The sequence below is a fragment of the Crotalus tigris genome, unplaced genomic scaffold (genome assembly GCF_016545835.1).
Source record: "Crotalus tigris isolate CLP2741 ecotype Arizona unplaced genomic scaffold, ASM1654583v1 scf7180000024346.1432988, whole genome shotgun sequence".
Lineage (NCBI taxonomy): Eukaryota > Metazoa > Chordata > Lepidosauria > Squamata > Viperidae > Crotalus > Crotalus tigris.
Window position 1 is genome coordinate 166,377 of NW_024100515.1, and position 21,847 is coordinate 188,223.

Genomic DNA, 21,847 nt, shown 5'->3' on the forward strand with positions numbered 1-21,847 from the left:
GGGAAGTAAGCAGTGGTGTACCCTAGGTTCTGTTTTAGATCCAGTACTCTTCAATATATTTATAAATGATTTAGATGAGGGAATAGAAGGTGAACAGATGAAACCAAGCTGGCAGGAATAACCAATACCCCAAAAGATCGGCTCAAAATCAGATGGATCTCAACAGACTTGAACACTGGGCCCTATCTAACAAAATGAAATTCAATGGAGAGAAAAGTAAGGCTTTACACTTAGGCAAGAAAAAACAAATGTGCAGGCACAGATTCGGGGAAATGTGGCTCAATAGTAGTAACAGTGAGAGGGACCTTGGAGTTCCAGTGGATAATCACTTAAATATGACCCAGCAATATGCTGCAGCTATCCAAAAAAGTCAGTACAATCCTAGGTTGCATTAAGGGATGCAATCAAGATCACATGAAATTTATAATGCCTTGGTTAAGACCACACTTAGAATACTGCATCCAGTTTTGATCACCACAATATAAAAAAGATGTTGAGATTCTAGAAAGAGTGCAGAAAAGAGCAACAAAGATGGTTAGGGGTCTGGAGGCTAAAACATATGAAGAACAATTGCAGGAATTCTAGTATAGTGAAAAGAAGGACTAGGGGTGATATGATGGCAGTATTCCAGTATTTGAGGGGCTCCGACAAAGAAGAGGGAGTCAAATTATTATCCAAAACACCAGAGGGCAGGACAAGAAATAATGGATGGAAACCAATCAAGGAGAGAAGCAATCTAGAACTAAGGAGAAATTTCCTGAAAGTGAAAACAATTAACCAGTGGAACAGCTTGCCTTCAGAAGTTGTGGATGCTCCAATACTGGAGGCTTTTAAGAAGCTTTTAAGAGGCTTTTAAGAGGCTTTTAAGAAGAGACTGGATAGCTACTTGTCTGATATGGTACAGGGTCTTCTGCCTGAGCAGGGGGTTGGACTAGAAGACTGTGTTATTCTACCACATATTTAGTTGCTAAAACTGATCATAAACTACATTATCGGGGAATAAAAATAAAAAAATAAATAAAATAGTAAAAGAAAAATATATAAGTAAGAATAAGTCATATGCCACTATCACAAGATTCTGTGTAACCTAAAGTAGCACACTAGCATTTAAAATACATTCTAATTCTTACTTAAGCAGAGAAAGAAGACAATATTCTGGCTTCTGCAAGAAGCAACTCTGTCAAACTGGGCTTGTCTTTCAAATTTCAAGACAGGTGCCCCCTAAAGTATATTCCCACACATTCCATATTCCACATCTGTTGTCCACACCATTTTAGGCCTCCGCAAGAACAGCAGGAGTTTTTAAAATGTGGGATATAAAATGTTAGCTAATCTCATACCACATCTATCTGCATACAAGCACTCATGCCATTTCTAAACAAGATTTATGTCATAAAAACATTTTTAGGCATGATTAAATTTCACTAAGCAACAATGTTAGCACTGATATTTTTCCAACCAAATTATGATGCACAAATGTAGTTATTTTATACAATTTAATTAGTAGGGTACATCTGAATATATTTTATATATAAAAGTGCATTTTACATATGTTTTACACTTATATTTTATTTATTTATTTATTTATAATGCTATATATTACAGAATGTTAAAAATCTTTAATATTTCTCTCACTATGTAGTATTTCTATGAAACATAGATCCTGTATAATTTATCTATATTGTAGAATTTGCTTAACATTTAAAATATGATTTTCAAAATTCTTATCTATGTGAATTTAATACTTTATATGAGGTCTGTATTTTAGATTGCTATGCTGTTTTGTCACAAGAAAAATAATAATAATAATTAAAAAAAACAGAAACAAAAGCCAGGAGCAAAATAAATTAAGCAAATAAAATTATTCTCATCACTTACTGGAACTGACATATATGCTATTTTTTCTGTTACATCAGATGAAAATATGCTATTTCCCTATAACATAAACATGATGTTTAGCCTACAGACATTGTAGTGATTTATATGGGAATTATTAATCAGATTACAAACAGATTCCTTAACTTTATTCAAACTTTGAAATTCTGTTCTTATATTCATGTTATAAAGTCATATGATAATATATAAAATCCATTCTGTGTTTTGCAAATAAAAATGGAGAGTTATTTGAGTTGAGTTTTCATTTGGGACTTAAGTATCTCAGATGATCATAAAGTTATCACACCATACCATAATAATAATAATAACTATAATATAATATCTCATGGAGGGCTTGGCACACAGATGGTGCAACTGTCCTGGCCTTCCTGTGTCTGTCAGAGACTACTGATACTATTAACCATTACTGATATATTAACTATTATCCTTAAGGGCTGGCTGCAGGAACTGAGAAGCACTGCCCTGCAGTGGTTCTCCTCCTTTCTCTATTGGCCAATTTCAGTCAATCTTGGGGGGAAAATCCAGCCCTAGACATGTGGGATGCAAATAACCATCAGTCTGCTGATGGTACCAGATTATACATCTCCACCTTTGGCCAGGCAGTTGATGCCATTTGAGTTCTGACTCAGTTTCTGGAGATTGTGAGGGTCTGGGTGGAGAAGAAGCAGTTCTGGCTCATTTTAGCAAGATGTTTGGAATTTTGGCTTCCCTAGATCCAATTATGTATTATCTTTGATACTTGATGGAGTAACATTTCCCCAATCAGGGATAGTATGCAATTGGGGATATTCTTCTAGATCAGATGAAGTAGGCACACTTAAGGTCCCTTCTCTATATTGTTGCCATCTAGTGGGGTCTAGGAAGTACGGTTTTTGTTTTGATTTGTTTGCCATAGCAGCCCTGCCCTTGAAGTACTCTCCCTTGAGATCTGTCTGGTTTTAACTTTCTGGAAAGCTGTTAAGAGCTGGCTCTTCTTCCCCCAGATGTTCTGAAAGTAAGGTTGAAGCCTGGAGATTATATAGATGAACAGATGTAGATGATAGACTGGGCACCCAAATATATATTATTTATGTGAACATCTTTTGGGCAGACAAAAAGTATCAACCATATTGATTTAATATATTGTATTAACTTTAAAAATCTCTTTAAAACATAGTTTGCATTTTAAAAATTGGTTGTGAATATCCATTTTTTCACTGCAAAATTTATGTTCTAGAGCGCACGTACAAAAAAAGTTAGCCAAAGACCGCACATTTTGTAAAAATTTGCTCTATGATTTTTAAAATATCAAATTGCAGCAAACTACATTTAGTTTTTCCCATAAGACTGCAACTTTATTGCATCACTAACTAAATCTAATTTTTGTGCAATAAATTGTGAAATGTACTTGGATCTCCTTTGGTCATCTTCCAGAATCAATGCACCTCTGAAGTGAAGGATATAGTTTTTAAGTCAGAACAACATGCGGATGCTGCTTTAGGAAACAATCAACATTTGTTTATAGGAAAAAAAGTGTGCCTCAAGCTGAGAATACAATGCTCCCAGGGTGTTTGAATTACAGGACAGATGTTGCTGGATTTAAAGAAATGGGTGTGCAACCAATCAGCTACAAACACATATAATATTTTTAAATGGTCTCTTTGGTCTCTTTTTTTTCATTAATTGGTCATGGGAGCCAAGTGAACATGGTAACTTGTTCTCTTATTGTTGACTTTTAAAGCATTCTCAAAAATACTTGAGACACAGGGGGGCAACAGTGGGGTGTGTGAATATGTGCAGTCTTATGTGTCAGATATTTAGCTTGACTGAGAAATAATGTCCTATTTATTCACAAAGCAGATGTGGTGAAGGCAGCTCTGATGCAAACTTCCTCTGTGTGCTTTGCCAAGGATTTCAACCCTGACCCACAGAGACATTCACTACAGGAGGTGAGAAGCAATTTACTTTCCAGGCTTAAATCAGATGCTGGCTCTGCCAAATGTGAGAAATGGGATGCTTTGAAGACTCAGACTCTGTGTTGCTGACAGTGGAAAAGGGGAAATTTTGACATAATAAATTCCCATTCCCAAGAGTGGGCAGAAGGCAATCTTTGCTTTTTAGAAAGAACCATATTTCCTTGTTCATAAAAAGCTAAACCATAGCTTGGTGTTACATCCTGACACGGCCTAAATTTTTCAAGGCAAGCAGATTACCTTCCATATACTCTCAAAATAGGTATCAATTCAAAGTCAAAATTTCTCAGAGGATATATCTACCTTCAGAATGTATAAATGCCATATTGACCTCCACTGTGACTTTTGCAGCTTAAGGCTGTACCTCAAAACATCAACCTTCTATTAAATATCATTTTTCCTCTTTAACGCTTTGTAAATATAAAATATTAATTCTCTCTAATTTGGAGAAATCCAGATGCACTGGTCTCCCCCATAACCCCAAGAAGTTTCACCAATGAAAACTGAAGGCCAAGATATCTGGACGACATAGTGTCAGAGAAGATTTTGTTTTATTATATATTAACCTGTTCTGCTTGTTCAAGAGAGGTCATAATTCTATCTTTCCAAAGAAATTTCATAGCTGAGCAGGAACTTAAACTATGGTTTTCTAGCTCTTCTCAAACAACTATATCACATCATTGTCCTTTGAATGTGAGCCACAGAAATTCTGAAAAACTGTATAGTGCAGGAATAACCTCGATGGAAATAAAAATTAGTACCATCAGTCATTAATAACTCATAGCCATTGGTGAGATAATTCTTCCTTCATTCCAGAAAAGATTTATAATAGTTGAATCACACTACTATGTTACTGCGTTTTCCTGCATAGTTGCATTTACTTATATACATTCAATAATGTTAAAAAAATATCAAGATAAATTAGAGTATTTTTAAGTCTGATTGTCAATTTGTCATTGCCTTAGGTCTCCAAAGTGTCCGCTCCTTAAAACATTAAAATGGGCAGACAGCACTCCCATTTGGGCAAAAGGAGAGAGAGAGAGAGAGAGAGAGGAAGGGAGGGAGGGGGAGGGGGAGGGGGAGGGGGAGGGAGAGGGAGAGAGAGAGAGAGAGAGAGAGAGAGAGAGAGAGAGAGAGAGAGAGAGAGAATAGACAGACAGATCTAAGTCTTAGATTGCATGCTGAGAATCCAGGACAGTGTAATCCTGGAAGAATTTTAATATCCTTGCTGAGACTATCCAATTTTATATTGCTCAAAATTTAACAGATTACATAACAGAAGAACTTTTTTCCCTGAGTTGGTCAGGAAGAGTGCACTTTGAAAGTGGGCCACTTTAACATCTTACTAGTTATTGTAGACAGATAACTATAGATTACTCTTCTCAGTCATATGACTATTGCTACTTATTCTGGGATTTTACTTGAGGAAGGTGAGTATAAAAGTTTAAACAACCCAAAGTGTTTCCCCTCTACAGGCAGTCCTCGACTTAGAACCATTCTTTTAGTGACCGTTCAAAGTTACAACAGCACTGAAAAAAGTGACATGACATGACATTTTTCACACTCATGACTGTTGCAGCATCCACATGGTCATATGATCAAAATTCAGATTCCACTTGGCAACTTCATATTTATCACAGTTGCAGTGTCCCGGGATCATGTGATCACCTTTTGCCACCCACTGAGTCTTATTTCTCTCTTCAGTTCTATATTTGCTGCTCTTTTTCCTTCCTAAAAGAGTTTTGGCAATTATAAAAAGCATTATGAAATAAATAAAATGTAATATTAAAATAATAAATTCATAAAATAAAAATATAGAGATTTTACACTATCTACAGCCATTAAAAGAGAGTAAGCAGCATTTTTAAATAAGTACATAAGCATTAAATAAATTAGACGACCAAGAAAATTCCATTACTCTTAAAATATAACCTTCAAGTACAAATTGTGGTCTATGAAGGATATATTTAAATGCATAACATATCCAAAGATAGCTCCATAACTTTATTTCTTACAAATAATTTTATTTCTCAGCTTTGAAGAGTGACATATAAAACAGCTTCTTGTTAGAGAGTGGTTGGAAGTTAGGCAACATATAAATTTCATTAATTAAATTAATATACTGTATGTCCCAATGTAGATCAGAATCAAATAGCTTGTGCCATTTAATTCATGGGAAAAAATTATGTGTTCAAAACTCTCCTTTTCCTCTTCCAGAAAAGAATAAATACTCTAAGAAAGTAGGAAGCAGAGGAACCAACTGTCTATATATATAAAAATATAACATTAAAAAACATCAGCGTTTACATTTTGTTTCTCAATTCAGGACAATTACATTTAGAAATGCAAGTTTAAATATTACATTCAAATAGAATACCATTCATACAAAAATAACTTATATGAAATACTTACTCCACAAAAACACAGCACATAGATGATAATATAAAAATAATGGTGAAAATAAAGTAATAGGTAAATCAGAAAAATCGGAGTTAGTACTCATACACATAATTTTTCTCATTATAATTACAAATCTAATATTAGTAATAACACCACTGTTTTGGTAAAAACATGGATCAGAGAAATAGTTTTTCATGCTTATGAATCATAACACTTCTAATCCAGCCTTTGAAGAATTTAGTTTTCCCATTTTTGTTCCAATTAAAAAAATATTTCTCGTTCCTTTTTGTTGTATTAAATTGTATGCAATAGCCATTAATACAAAACCACTTTAGCAGAAACTTGCAAAGCTTTCATTGTCATTACGTCTTTCAAGGCAATCTTTCTGCAGAGATCTTAACATGGATTGGAAAAGTTCTAAAAACTTTGGGTGACATCATCCAAATGCATTGAAGCAGTACAGATTTAAATTACATTATGTGGTTTGACCGCTTAATTCTGAATTAATGAAATAGTTGCTTTATTTATTGATAAAGATTAAGAAGAGCCGTCTTGAATCAGACAAAGCATCTATTTAGTCTAGCACCCTGTTTCCCACAGAAGCAGTCTGATGCCACCGCAAAATTCTTCAAATATCATCCCTAGTTTAATAATCCAACAATTTCTTATGGGGTCTAGTTAAAAAAAAAAATTGTGCCTGAAGCAGGTGAGCAAATACAGCCTCACTCCTTGCTTTCCTGAGGGAAAATCCAATATGAAAGGGAAAGTGTAACCAGGTAGACAATTGGAGAAAGCGAGTCAGCCTAGCTTTTTGTAGTCCACTCAATGGTGGGATTCAGCTGGTTCGCACCACTTCGGCAGAACCGGTAGCTAATTTTTTGTTGCCCAGGCTCAGAATGGACTTCCGGAAGCGGCATCCACACAGAGAACTGGTTGTTCACGTATCTGAATCCCTCCACTGATTCTACTGGATAGTATATCAACGGCCTCCTCTTGTACCACTTGTTGAATCTTTCTCAAATACTCCTAACCACACTTTCCCCTTTTGAAACCCCTCAGATTTTTCAAACCACCACAATTCACAAGCTTTTCCACTTAGTTCAATTACAAGAATAAGTAAACAAATGACAAATAATCATGTGATGTACATTTGTTCATATAGCTGCAAAAATAATTTCAATATTGTTAAAAGTTTATTCTTCCGTTTCACTAAACAATAAATATTTAATATGAATACTACACTTCCGGGGAGAGGGGTGAAGGTGTAGTGAGAGAAAACTTAATCTTTTTACCAGATACACTAGCCTTCTTGTCAAGCTTTTGATTTTAGCATTGCAATAGCTGTGCTCAGGAAGAAATGCACATTTTGGGAGGTATTATCCACAAAGGTACGATACACTTAACCTGTAATCCCAAAGTGCAAGTTGGACATGAATTTTTTAATTGGACAAAAAGTTAATTTACTATGCATCCCATCTACTTAGAGGAGTTGCCATTATGAATACCTACAGACAAAATTTATTTATTTATTAAATTTATTTGCCACCCATCTTGTTTCAAAGCACCCATGGGCAGCTTTCATCATAAAAACCATCAAAATCATCAAATATAAATATACATCCAATAAAATCCCAGTACCACCAGAATTAAATCATTGACACAAGTTGGAGAAGGAAACAGCCAGATGCAGGGGGCGAGGTGGGATTGGCTCTTACTTAATCAATCAGCTCCAGTTTAAAACTCCCCCAACTGAGGCCCCAAGTCATCTGTCAGAACTAGGTCTTAAGGCTCTTATGGAAAGTCAGATGAGTAGAAGCTGATCTCACTTTTGGGGATAAGATATTCCGAAGTGCAGGAGCCATGGCAGAGAAGGCTCTTCTCCTGGACACCACCCCCCAGCTGAAATTCCTTGACTGGTAGGATTTGCAGTATGCCCCCTCTACAGATGCATGTGGGGTGGGCCAGTCCCACCAGGGTGAGATGGTTCCTCAAGTAACCTGGACCATGTAGGGCTTTAAAGGTAATAACCAAGCACCTTGTATTGCACCTGAAAGTAAACCAACAACCAGTGCAGCTCATGGAATAGTGATGTAATAGGTCCTAAGAAGTCCCTGTGCTGCATCAGCTATAGCTTCCAATTGCTCTTTAAGGTAGCCCCATTTAGAGCACATTGCAGTAGTCCAACTGTAAGATGACTAGGGCTTGAATGACTGGGCGCAGGGACTCCTGATCCAGAAAAGACCGCAGCTGGTGCACAAGACAAAGTGCAAATGCTCTCCTAAGCCACGACTGCCACCTGCTCTTTGAGCAGAAATCATGAGTCCAGGAGAATCTTCAAACTGTAGACCGTGTCTGTCTGAGGTAATGCCATCCCATCCAGAGCTAAAGATGTTAAAACCCCAGATCTTGAAGCTTCATGCACCCAAAGCCATTCGGTCTTGCCAGCCAAAGCTTGTTGTCCCTAATCCAGGCCCTCACCAGCCACCAAGTACCATGAGAGGGCAGTCACAGCATCATTTGGATCACCAGAGGTGGAGATACAAAGTTAAATATCATCAGCATATTGATGATATCAAATACCATGGTGAAGGATGGTCTTATCAATGGTCATTCAGTAGTCCCTGCCAATACAAAACCAAATATAAATCCTATTTATTTCAATGCAGCTGTCATGATTTTTTAAAATCTCCATTAACTAATGGCCATTCAGTTAGATCTATGTGTTAGATCAATGTATTAGGTGGCCCACCAGAAGAATTTTGCTAAAATTCAGGGATAATGTACAGTAGCACATAGACAAAACAAATAGATCTTTCAACAGGGAAGAAAATCTAGATTCTTACAATAATTACCCTAAGGAAAAATAGTAACAAGGTCAGGAAAGACCTGGGCCTCTTCTTTGAAATCTAGATAATCTATTTTAGTCTAGTTCTTAATCCTTCAGAAATACAGTACAATGCAATCTGATTATGCAGCTGTGCCCTGAACTTCAACTGGAAGAAGTTCCAATAGGAAGAAAATCATCATCATCATCGTTGTCATCGTTGTCATCATCATTTGGACTTTTGTTCAATCCCTGGGAATAGGGGTGAGGATTTAAAAAGACTAGAGGAACTCATGAAAATTTCAAACTGGAAAAAGAACGGAGCTACATATCACCTATCTTCAAACTCCATGTATACTATGCCAAGTTTTTTTCTAATTTTTATGGGAATTATAAAATTACAAAACCCAGAACCACCAAAAAGGCATAGAAACAGTTTGACTCATCTAATTTGAGCCAGTTCCTCTGTTCAGAGATGGATTTCTGAAAATAAGGGGGAATAAGTTTGTGAACGTACCTTGACTACTTTAAGAAACTAAGCATGGAGGAAGACAATTGCAAATCACTTCAGTATTGTATTATTGTTAATAAAACTACATGGATATGGTCATGAAGTCATCAGGAGTCCAGCCCGAAGAAGAAATGCATGTAAATGAAGCACTGTGAACACAAACAGAACTACTAATTAAAACTCACTCTCCCTTTTGTTAAGCAATAAACATTCACTAGAATAAGATCGGTGGAATTACCTTAGTCTTAGAACATACGGATCTAAAACTGTAAACCTATGCCACTTAATCTACTAGTAGTGCATTGAGTATCACACAGTAAGCAAAATAAACTTTTTACAAAAAAGTTTAGAAAAACAAGTTAGAGACCTCATACAATCTCCTTCAGATGTAAAGATCTTCCAGAAGTTTGTAAAAACCAAATTCTTTCAGAGAGTATTTAGGGAAGGATTAGGTTCACCCCTGGTTATTTTTTTGCACTATTATGATTATGTTATTATGTCTTGATATTATTGATATTTTGATTTGTTCTTTAGTTTCTATATTATGTCTGGGTTTTTTCTACCATGGATATTTTATTAAAATATTGTAAATTGCTGTGAGTTTGTTAGCAGTCATTAACATAAATAGGAGTATTAACAATATAATAATAATAATAACAACAACAACAACAACAACAACAACAACAACTCAATGGAGGAAATACCATAAAGGCAATCAACACCTGGGCAATTCCAGTCATTAGGTACACAGCTGGAATAGTGGACTGGACTCAAGCAGAACTAAAAGCAATGGATAGGAAGACCAGAAAAATAATGACAATGAATCATGCCCTTCATCCACGCAGTGACATTGACAGACTTTATCTAGCAAGGCAAATAGGTGGGCGTGGAATGCTACAAGTACATCAGATGGTTGAAGAAGAAAAAATGGCTTTGGAAGAATATCTGAAGAACAATGATGAAGATGCACTGAAATTAGTATATCAGGAAGGCTTACTGACTACTGGAGAGACCAAACTGGCCTACAAGAAAGACCAAATGAAGAACAGAATAGAGGCATGGGAAGACAAAGCACTACATGGCCAGTACATTAAAAAAAATAGCTGGGAAAGCAGATAATAACAAGACCTGGCAATGGCTAAGAGCAGGAAAATTGAAGAAAGAGACCGAGGGACTAATTCTGGCTGCACAAGACCAAGCCTTAAGGACAAATGCATACAAAGTCAAAATTGAGAAGACAGCAACAGACAGTAAGTGCCGCCTATGCAAAGAAGCTGAAGAAACAGTGGACCACTTGGTAAGCTGTTGCAAGAAGATTGCACAGACTGACTACAAGCAGCGGCATGACAAAGTAGCAACAATGGTGCATTGGAAGATCTGCAAAAAATATCATTTGCCTGTAAGCAAAAACTGGTGGGATCATAAAATAGAGAAAGTCATAGAAAATGATAAAATTAAACTGCTCTGGGACTTCAGAATTCAAACAGACAAGCACCTGCAACATAACACCCCAGACTTAACAATTGTCGATAAGAAAGACAAAAAAGTCTGGATAGTGGACGTGGCAGTGCCTGGAGACAGCAGAATAGAAGAGAAAGAACTGGAGAAGATAACAAAATACAAAGACCTACAAATAGAAATAGAAAGACTGTGGCAAAAGCAAGCAAGGGTAGTACCAATAGTAATAGGCTCCTTGGGTGCAATCCCAAAACAACTGGAGCACCACTTGAACACCATTGGCATTGACAAATTCGCTATTAGTCAATTGCAAAAGGCGGCCTTATAGGAACTGCTTCCATCCTGCGACGATATCTGTAATACCATCAAACATCCACATCTGCCTATCCCAGGTCCTGGGTAAGGACTCGATAGGTAGACAAAATGCCAAATCCAGTCTGAACATCTGGCTGATTGTGCGATGAACCATAATAATAATAAAGTTGGAAGGGACCTTGGAGGTCATCTAGTCCATCCCCCTCCTCAGGCAGGAAACCCTATACCATTTCAGACAAATGGCTGTCCAGTCTCTTCTTAAAAACTTCCAGTATTGGAGCATTCACCACTTCTGGAGGCAGATTGTTCCACTGGTTAATTGTTCTAACTGTCAGGAAGTTTCTCCTTAGTTCTAAGTTGCTTCTCTCCTTGATTAGTTTCTATCCGTTGGTTCTTGTCCTGCCTTCAGGCACCTTGGAAAATAGCTTGACTCCCTCTTCTTTGTGGCAGCCCCTGAGATATTGGAATGCTGCTATCATGTCCCCCCTCGTCCTTCTCTTTGTTAAACTAGACATACCCAGTTCCAGCAGCCTTTCTTTATATGCTTTAGCATCCAGTCCCCTAATCATCTTTGTTGCTCTTCTCTGTACTCTTTCTAGAGTCTCAACATCTTTTTTACATCGTGGTGACCAAAACTGGATAATGACCTAGGTCAACCTAAAACCTTTGATTATAAATTGTACACATTTGTGTTTTACTTCTCATGGACAGTACTTTTGATATTAGTACTTGACCCAGAATACAAAACTACAACCTCCTGCCATATTTTTTAAGTAAATTATGTTTTCTGGACGTCAAGCCTGAAAACATACCCTTAAAACCTGACCTAGATACAGTATTATTACCTAAAAAAACCCTAATGAAGTTAGATTTTAATACTATAGCTTTTACAAGAATATGTTTCAGAATCCCCTTGTTTTGTTGGTTACTGTATTGGTTTCTTTTACACTTTTCAGTTGGCCTTCCAAGAAAGGACAGGTTATTTACTTTTAATACACACACTTATTAGATGATCTTCCTAAAGGTTCAGGGAAAGTTACTATAAACTAGATTTCCTGTAATTTCTTTCATGGCTGACCAACAATTGCAGAATTATTTTTTTCATTGCTTGGATTGGACACAGAAACCCACTATAAATCTGATTCTTATTTTAAGATTTATGTTTCAGCCCAAAGAGAATACAGCATGACTAATGATAGAAATAGAACATATACATTTAAAAACTCAGAAAAAAGATAAAATTACTGAAAATTAAGGTAGACTGAAATGTCCCAAATGAAAAAGAATGTCATGATTCCTTTCCTAAAAATCAGAAAGTATTGGGGCTGAACATAGCTCCGAACAGAGCATGCTTCATTTCCTGGGAACAACATAGGAAAAAAGAGACATAAGAGACAAGAGACATAACCAGAAATGAAATTACCTTAATGACTTTTGGAAAAATAGCCTATTCTGACATTTCATCTGGAACTGTTTCATGAACTTGGCAAATAATATCAACTCAAATGTTAGTCTTCAATAATTTACTGTCTTTCAAGGTTGCAGATGTTTATATACTACCACCTCTCCCATGCATTGGGAGGTTAATAATTCATGTTTCAAAAAGAAAAACACACCATTGATACCTATTGCATATTAAAATTAAATGAAGTTTTATCATAAGTAATTAAGGAACAAATAAGAAGGCAACAGTGCCTTAAATAAATGCCCTGTTATTTTTGATGGATGATTTGTGCACGAAGATGGCTCCACTAGAAAAATTAAGAAAATTAAGCACCATCACAGACATTTGTAAGCACTTAATTTTGAATTAAAATTGGTAAATGTGATGTGTTAAAGTATCATTGTGTGTTTATGTACGTGTTATTGTTTATCTATTATATTTTTTCATATAATTTTAAATATATATTCTATTTTAATAATGAAATAACATAATGACAAAAATTACTGGACTATCCTGGATAGTAAAAATAGTCTCAAATAGCATTTCACAATGCTAAAAGAAAGGCAGAACTTAACTTGAGGAATATTGATAAATGAAATGGAATTAAGCTATATAAAGATTTCATAGCTAGTTTTATGTTTGTATACTACTATAGGCAAACAATGCTGTGTTGTGGGCTGAGAACCCAAATAATTTCTGGCAAATGTTAGGAAGTAATCAATGCAATGAACCAAAAACCAAAGTAGTGAATATATTTTAGATATAAAAGGAAAACAAATAGATCAGTAGATGAATTTTTGTACCTTAGTAGAATCTACTGGGAAGGAATTCCTTCGAGTTGCAAAGTATGAATATTTAAACATGGTTCTATAATGTAAGGACATGCTTCTGTCCACACTAATATGGAAATTAGTTGAATATATCATGAAAAACTTAAAACCTAAATGAAGCAGTAACAGGATATTTAAAGAGGACACATGTCAAAATAAGATGAGATAGGGTAAAGAATGAATGAATGCTGAATGAATGAATGAATGAATTTTGCCCACTACATTTTACTGTTTTTTATAGTTCTCATAATGCTGCTTACTTCAGAAAGGAACAGTGTGATATACTTCTTATGCATTATTATGGATGACCTGCTCTGAAGGACACCCAATAAATTACTATTTATATTCAAGGATGAGCAGAAAATTTTAGGTGCCAAAATACACACAAAAGGACAGACTTGGCTTATCCACAGATGGGCTTATTCACAAGTATATATAGTAATTAGTTTATAAAACACCCATATTTCCCATATACACTCATGTATAAGCCCATTTACAAATAAGCGGGCGTTCAAATTTTTAACCGAAGTACTATGAAAAATGTGGGTTGACTTATCCACAATTTTTATAGTTTTTTGCTTAAAAATTCAAGTGTACTCATGGGAACTGATTATTGATGGACTGAAAAAGGCAAAAGTATGTCTTTTTTTAAAGTTGGGAGGGCAGGGGAAAAAGAAAAGTATACTTTGTCTACTACATATGTGTGTGTATAGTGTGTGTGTGTAAAGAATGTAAAGCCAGTAGGAAACTAAAGCTGAGAGCAGTTCTATCTTTCCCAAGTCATAAATTTCATTTAAACTGGCATGAGATAATCCATGTGTTTCAAGCTACAATATATTTTTAGAAAATAAAGCACTGTTGCTGAAGCAATTCCCCAGTGATTCAAGTAAGAGGAGAGAGAAAATAACCTATGAAATGGGATAAACAACAATTATGTACAAGCTAAAAAAGAAATGGACAGTCCACAAACTAAACAGGAAAGCAAAAAAAAAAAAAAAGTGCTTGAAATTCAGACACTAAAACAATATTGTAGTTGAGTTTTTCCTGCTTTGGATGTGTGTGCCACAAAACCCAAAGGTAATGGTATCCAACCATTGGAATGGTTACATATTAGACGCAATTGGAAAATACAGTTTTATAAAAATGGTAAGTGTAATAAGAATATCCCTAAAATAAAAGTCAGGCTTCTTCTAATAGGACCCAGATTCTTTGACAGAGTAATCAATAGGTCATACATGCAAAAGCCATTTTTATGGATTACACAAAAATTTCTTAAAAATCCTGCATTACACATCTCAGTGATAAACTTGATATATGTTTGCCTCCTTCCTTTGCAGTTGATTCCAGTCGATAATTATCAAGAAGTCCCACTATCAGCCCCTACTATGTGGGGTGCCAAAGGTCCAATGCTTTCTCCCCTCCTTCTCCCCCCTTTCTCCCCTCCTCTTATATGAGGCCATGATATCCTCTGCATGCAAACAATACCCACTAACATATCTCCACCCCACTGAATTAAGTGATGCTGTGAATGTCTTATTCCAGTTTTTCAAGACTGTGAGGGTCTAGATAGGGAACAACAGAATTCAGCTGAACCCTCGCAAGACTGAATGGGTCTGGGTTTGGGATATTCCTCCTCCTCTAAAAATTTCACAGGTTGTGGCTGGGGTGCTCAGTTAGAGGGCTACTCAAAGAGACTGATATTAGCTAGTCAAGGGACAGAAAAGGCAATTGCTTAAAGAAGCTTCATTTTGGAAAAAGCCTGTTCCTTATGGTTTCTTCATTAGAGGTCTCAGACACTGGTTGCTCAATTGTAACAGATGGCCTAGTACAGGTGTGTCCAACCCATGGGCTGCATGTGGCCCTGGGCAGCTAATTATATGGACCCACAATATCATAAACTTTTAACATTATTTGATTTTTAGCAATAGTTACTATATACAGCCCAAGACAATTCCTCTTCAATCAATGCAGCCCAGGCAAGCCAAAGTCCTAGTAGATCTTGAACTAAGCAGACAGCTGAACTAGATCCCTAGCAGCTCTGAAATTCTGCAACTCTATTATTCTATTCTGTCTCCTTTAGCAGAGATAAGGCAATAGTTAATTTTGCCTTATTTTAACTCTAACGTAAAGTGAATCATACTAATACTAATATGATTAATATTAATATAGTCTATGGTTTTAATAGAGCCTGAGCCTGACCATTATGGTCATAAGTTTTGGTGATCATAAAGAATGTGACTGATCTGATTTTGCTGTGTTCATTAAGAGAATCATCATGATCATTAAGCAAATCCATGGTCTTTATACAAACCCATTGTTCAAGATGGGACGTTTTTGCCAAAAACCAGGCCTAAATGCCAGTTTCCAGCAAAAATGTAAGTTGTGGTCACATGATTGTGGGATACTGCAAACGGACATAAATGTGGGCCAGTTGCTAAGCATCTGTAATGTAGTCACGTGACTGCAAGGGAGGGAAACTATCAGAACTTTGAAACTAGGTTGTAAGGACCTTTTGGGAGTCTACTATAACTTTGAAGAGTTGCTAAGTCACTGGTCGTAAGTCAAGGATTACCTTTACTAATTTTTTCCAATACACAGATTTAATTTGAAAATCTAGACTCTAAAAAATATCAGTTATTTATCGGTATTTAGAAAGAAACCAGTAAAACAAAATACTGTTAATCTTTAATGGATATAAAAGAAACATTAAGACAAAGGTATTTTATTCAAAATTAGTAATCCTTCAGTGTATGATCTAAATTGAACAGAGTGACATTATATAAAGAGACTATTGGATGAAAGTTGTTACTGTATAGTAACATTTAATACATGCCATGGGCTCCATTACAACCAATTTCAAAAGAGGCAGTATAAACTTGATTGATCCTCCTCTTATCAAGTCTTTTTGCAAATGTGAAATAGAGCAAAACCATAAAATATGCCTGACTTAAGGGATCTAGTGTATCCCAATTTTTTTCCTTCATTACCCAACACTGCTTATCAGAAAATCAATGTAAATGTCCCCATTGTGATTGGTAAGGGGATTTGTGTTCTGTTACCCAAGGTAAAATCACTTTTACTCAATTGTGAATAATTTACCGTATTTTCCGGTGTATAAGATGACTTTCTAAACCATGTAATCTTCTATGCAGTCGGGGGTCGTCTTATATGCCGAGTCGTCTTATACGCCGGAAAATACAGTACTTGGATTTGGGAACCACTGCTGTAATCTATATCAATACTGAAGGATACACAGTTTTTGGAAAAACAGTGAAAGACATATTTGGAGTAGAGAAGAAAACATTTGTCATTCTGTTAATAAACTATTATAAATCCATCCCAAATCTATCCCAAATAGAACTATAAACTGTGTACGTAGTCTACAAGCAAACTCTGCAAATTGTACCAAAATATTCTCAGAGAGAATGTCAGCAAAGTTGCTTTAAAAATGACCAAAATGTGATTAGGATGTACTTATATTTCATTAAACCAACTATTTGTGTTCAGTTTTCTTTAATTTAGAATTTCTGTTCTAAAACAGGTTTTAAAATGGTGCTTAAGGATTTCTGCCCTGAAGATACATAAATTAAAGGAACCAATCTACACATTTCAAAGAGTAAACAAGAGTAAAAGGTCACTTGCTATAAGACTGTACAGCATCATAAAAAAGTGAAAAGAGTTAAATATGATGAAATCCATGCATATCTTTTCTTGTCCCCCAGTACATGCATGACAATACAAAGAAAACTAAAAGGAAAAGATAGCAAGTGATGCAACTCTTAATTTCCAAGACAATGGGAAATTTTCACTAGGAAAGAAGCCATATTTCAGTCGTGCAACAGCAGATTGCTCAGATCAGAATCCAGTTTGCGAGAGATTGTACAATCCATATTGGAAAGCTGTTCTAGATTTGAGTTTATACAGCATTAACAAGCCCTAATAGTCTAGTTTAGTTCAGACATAACAAACGGAAATGTCTTTAAATTATCCTTCCCATGAGACATGATTTCATAACAGAACAAACTCAATATGCGTATGAAGAAATTTCCAGCATAAACATGTGGTAGATTCTAAAAACTACAGCCAGGATTAGGATATAGATATGCCAAATGCTGAGTGCAAGATAAAATTTCAAAGTGACTGATTGCTTTCTAATTCACATCATGTATTTAAAAGAACAGATACAAAATGCTTTCTTGCCAGGGCATATTCTGCTCTATTTCATCTTCTCCTAAATGAAATGGGAGAAGTACAGAAACTGCCATCTAACAGACTGAACACAATCTCCACTCAGACACTTGGTTGTATCTACACTCTAAAACTGTGGGGAAATTTGATTATAGCAATTTAGTTGCAACAAATCCAGACAGTTTTCATGGTGAAAATTCTTTAACTGCCTTTATTATTTCTACTATTTGAGAAAAGGGAGGAGGAGGAGGAGGAGGAGGAGGAGGAGGAGGAGGAGGAGGAGGAGGAGGAGAAATAGCTATGATGAATTTTTCCTTTGATTCTAGTTCCCAAATGAATACTTTCCAAAATGTTTAAAATAGGCTTTAAGTTTGACATACCCTCATATGGTATCCACCCTAACAAAGCTACATGTGTTACTGTAAATAGCTTTGCATACGTGCTGGGAGCTCTCAGCACAATAGGAGTCTCCAGACATATTTACACAGATGTTTAACGGTACTGATCTACCACTCACACACAATTTCCCTTAATTGCTAAGGAAAGCTTAGTGTACGTACAGCAATTAAATATGGCCCCTAACATTAAGAGCTGGAATGTAATCTAAACTAGGGAAGAACAATTCTGCCCCCTTTCCCTCTATTTGCAATGGAAGCAAAATATCTCATTTAACAGCATGCACGTATGCCTCATCAGAGTTAGTCTGCTCCCATCCTCTTTCCTTTTCCCATCCTGAAAAATAAGCTACATTGCTTATTCTGCTCCCCATCCCTTCTCCTGCACTCAACGGTTAGGGCACTGAAAGCTCCTTTGCAATCTAACAAAATGTGATTACAATGAGATGCCCAACATGCTGACCTCTATAAGGCATTTGCTTATAAAAAGGAGAAGAGGCTCACTTGGGCTGCTGGGAGCAGGTACACAAGTTTCATGCTGGACCAAGGATGACATTGCTCAAGAAAAAGCCTGAGAACAATGGGAAAATAATTAAAACCACTGATTCCCACAAACCATCAAATTAGCTAGCTAACATCCACTGTTGATTACACTCCAGCTTACATTTAAATGGGCAGCTAGTATTTGGATTAAATTTATAAAGGCAGAGACTGGCACTGCTTCACATACATAAATGCATACATAAATGCATACATACATAAATGCATACCTACATAAATGCATACCTACATACGTACCTCCAAGGACACAATCCCAAACAATCTCATTGAAAAGGAAGCTAGGAGTGAGAGGATTCCTACTGTTTAATTTGTACCATGCTTTTATATTGAAATCTTGTTATGCTCGGACATCAAGAATGGTGCAGCTATATGCTGCATTAATCCAGAATGACTTCTACAGTGTAGATATTTTAATTTCAATTTAGATCTAATAGTTAAATATCTACAGAGAAGCAAAGCTAGTATCATTACTTTTTATAATCCAAACCCTTAAGACAACAGCTCAGTAAACTCCCACATAATTTTTTAAAAAAATACAAAATGCATCTTAATGATTTCTTGAAAAGCTACTTAATCATCCAAGTAGAGAATCCTATCACTCAAGAAAATACATTCAAGTTTGAAATCATCAGAATATAAATGATATAGCTTAATTCTTTTCTCATAATAATACCAATGCTATTCAGTTATATGTAATTGTATTGTCTTTGCCACTGATTTATCTCCTGTTTTAAAAATTGCTTTTGTTAATAAAAAAATTAATATTAGCATCATCAAGAGGAAATGCACATTTAAGCATTTTTTTTAATATGAGCATATTGAGATTCTTAAAGATTCATTCATTCACTCACTCACTCATCATTCAATTTATGACTTGCCTCAATCATCCAAGCAACTCTGGGACACTACACATCCTCTTCACGACCTGTTTTACTTGTTACCTTCCGGGAGGAGGCTCCATGGTATCCAAGGCAGAACATCCAGATTCAGTCACAGCTTTGTTCCATACAGTATTAATCTTGTGAACTCTAAAGCTTCCTCCTTCCGTTATGTGTTCAAGAAGGACAGTGAATAATATTTATATTTATACTTATATGTAAAGGTGTAGGTCTATACATATGTTGTATGTAGTATGTTTTAACTGTGTTATGTATGTGTACACTTTGAGAGGAAGCAACTAAATTTCATTTTTAATGTGTGCCATTGTGCCCACAGGAAAAAATGACAATAAAGGTTATCTATCTAAATCTAGATTCTGAAAGCATCTACTCTTTCTACCTGTATAAACATATCTAAATAACAGCCAGCTAAATTAAAAATATTTTAGCATGACCAACTATTAATTTACATTAAATGTTGCTAATAGACTCTGCAGGAGAGAGTCATCTTAGTCTATGGTAGTCAAAAATCAAAAAGAGTCTGACAGCATCTTTTCTAACAAATGAACTAGCATAAACTTCAGAGAATTGCAGCTCACTTCATCAGATTATTTAAATGTGATTATACGAATATAGGTACAGGTGGCCCTTGACTTAGAACCATTCATTTAGTGACTATTTGAAGTTATAACAGCACTGAAAAAAGGAACTTATGACCGCTTTTCACACTTATGATTGTTGCAGCATCCCCGTGGTCACATGATCAAAATTTGGATGCTTGCCAACTGGCTCATATTTATGATAGTTGCAGTGTCCTGATATCATGTGATCACCTTTTGTGACCTTCTGATGAGCAAAGTCAATGAGAAAGCTAAATTCACTTAACAAACCATGTTACTAACTTAATAACTGCAGTGATTTACTTAACAACTGTGGCAAGAAAGGTCGTAAAATGGGGCAATCAACCACTGTTTCATTTAGCAATGGAAATTTTGGGCTCAACTGGGGCCGTAAGTTTGACATTATAAGTACTCTCAATTAATTCTAACCGAACAGTCATCCATTTTTTTTTAATGACGAGTTAGATTCCTTCAGTGGTAAGTGTTGCGGACCACATGACAACTACAGCCAATGTAGGCAATGGATGAGGTCAAAGAGAAAGTGGTAGGGATACCGATTCTCTGACGCTCTCTTTCTCTTCCTAACAATTCCCATTTGCCCTCTCTCATTTTCTCTAATAGTCTTTTCTCTGTCTGTCAAGCATCAGGTTTCAGTCAGTTTGAGCAGATAACTCTTAGAAGAGGCTAGAAGCCATCTCCTGCAAAGAGCATTTGGCCCACACTACTTTAGTTTTAAAAGAAGAATGAGACAGATTTAGATACTAAATTGTGAGAACTAAACTAAACTTGGTATTAAAATCACTTCTATTGTCTTAAAGAAACTATAATCAGAGCCATACATAGATTACCACTGTAACACTCAGAATAATTGGTGTTAACATTTTCTGCTTTCTTCTCACCAAAATGCTGCATAACTATTAGGTCCAGAATATTCCAAAGCTGCACAATCACTAGGTGATTATTTTTGTTAGGATCAAGCTAATACTTCATTCTTCAAGATACCAGTTAAAATTGCCATCCCTTACAAATATTTGGCATCATCTTTAATTAAACCATGAATTAACATTGATTTTTAGAAAACCATCATATATTGCATTATGATGCAGTAGCAAATAAGCAGCATGACCTTCCCTCTAACCCAGAATAAAATTCACCCTCACTGATTAAATTGCCCCAGCAATCAAAACTTTAGCTGTGTCTACTGATTAAAGCTTGCAGCTGTAATCTCAATTACATTACAAGTATATAAAAGCATGCTGGAAAACCCTCATTTTGCAAACAAGCTCACTGGTCTGTTGTTTGTTTGTTTTTTTAAAAGACCTTAACAGAACTAGAAACCATACTTTGGACTGCCACACAGATTAGACCGGTAGACATTCCATTATTTATAATGGCCTCTGGAACCTGGGAAATCACCTCCTGGCCTTGAATAATCACAGATGCTCTTTGACACCATGAGAAGCACCCCCATTTTCCCTTATCTACATAAGAAAATAATAAAGATGAGCAAAGAGAGCAGCGACTCAAGAGGAAGAAAGATCCATTATTCTATAAACTGGCATCTAGCCCAAAGGA

General features: G+C 35.8%; 1 protein-coding gene and 1 long non-coding RNA gene across 13 annotated transcripts in view; one reads left to right on the plus strand and one right to left on the minus strand.

Annotated features, from left to right (window-relative positions):
- RAD51B (RAD51 paralog B) overlaps positions 1-21,847 on the minus strand; it is a 289,276-nt gene that overhangs the window by 157,456 nt on the left and 109,973 nt on the right. The window contains exons 9-10 of one of the 8 annotated variants that reach the window (XR_005554698.1): positions 9,590-9,732; positions 5,890-8,869 (exon numbers count right to left, since the gene is read on the minus strand). The exons of the other annotated variants lie outside the window; for them this stretch is intronic. The gene's annotated coding sequence lies outside the window, so the exon portion shown is untranslated. Of the gene's footprint in view, positions 1-5,889; positions 8,870-9,589; positions 9,733-21,847 lie in introns of those variants that run through there. 8 annotated transcript variants of the gene reach the window in all.
- LOC120300613 overlaps positions 1-21,847 on the plus strand; it is a 119,085-nt gene that overhangs the window by 78,285 nt on the left and 18,953 nt on the right. For all 5 annotated transcript variants that reach the window (XR_005554703.1, XR_005554700.1, XR_005554702.1 and 2 more), the window contains one exon: positions 3,736-3,824. This is a non-coding gene — a long non-coding RNA (uncharacterized LOC120300613). The remainder of the gene's footprint in view (positions 1-3,735; positions 3,825-21,847) is intronic.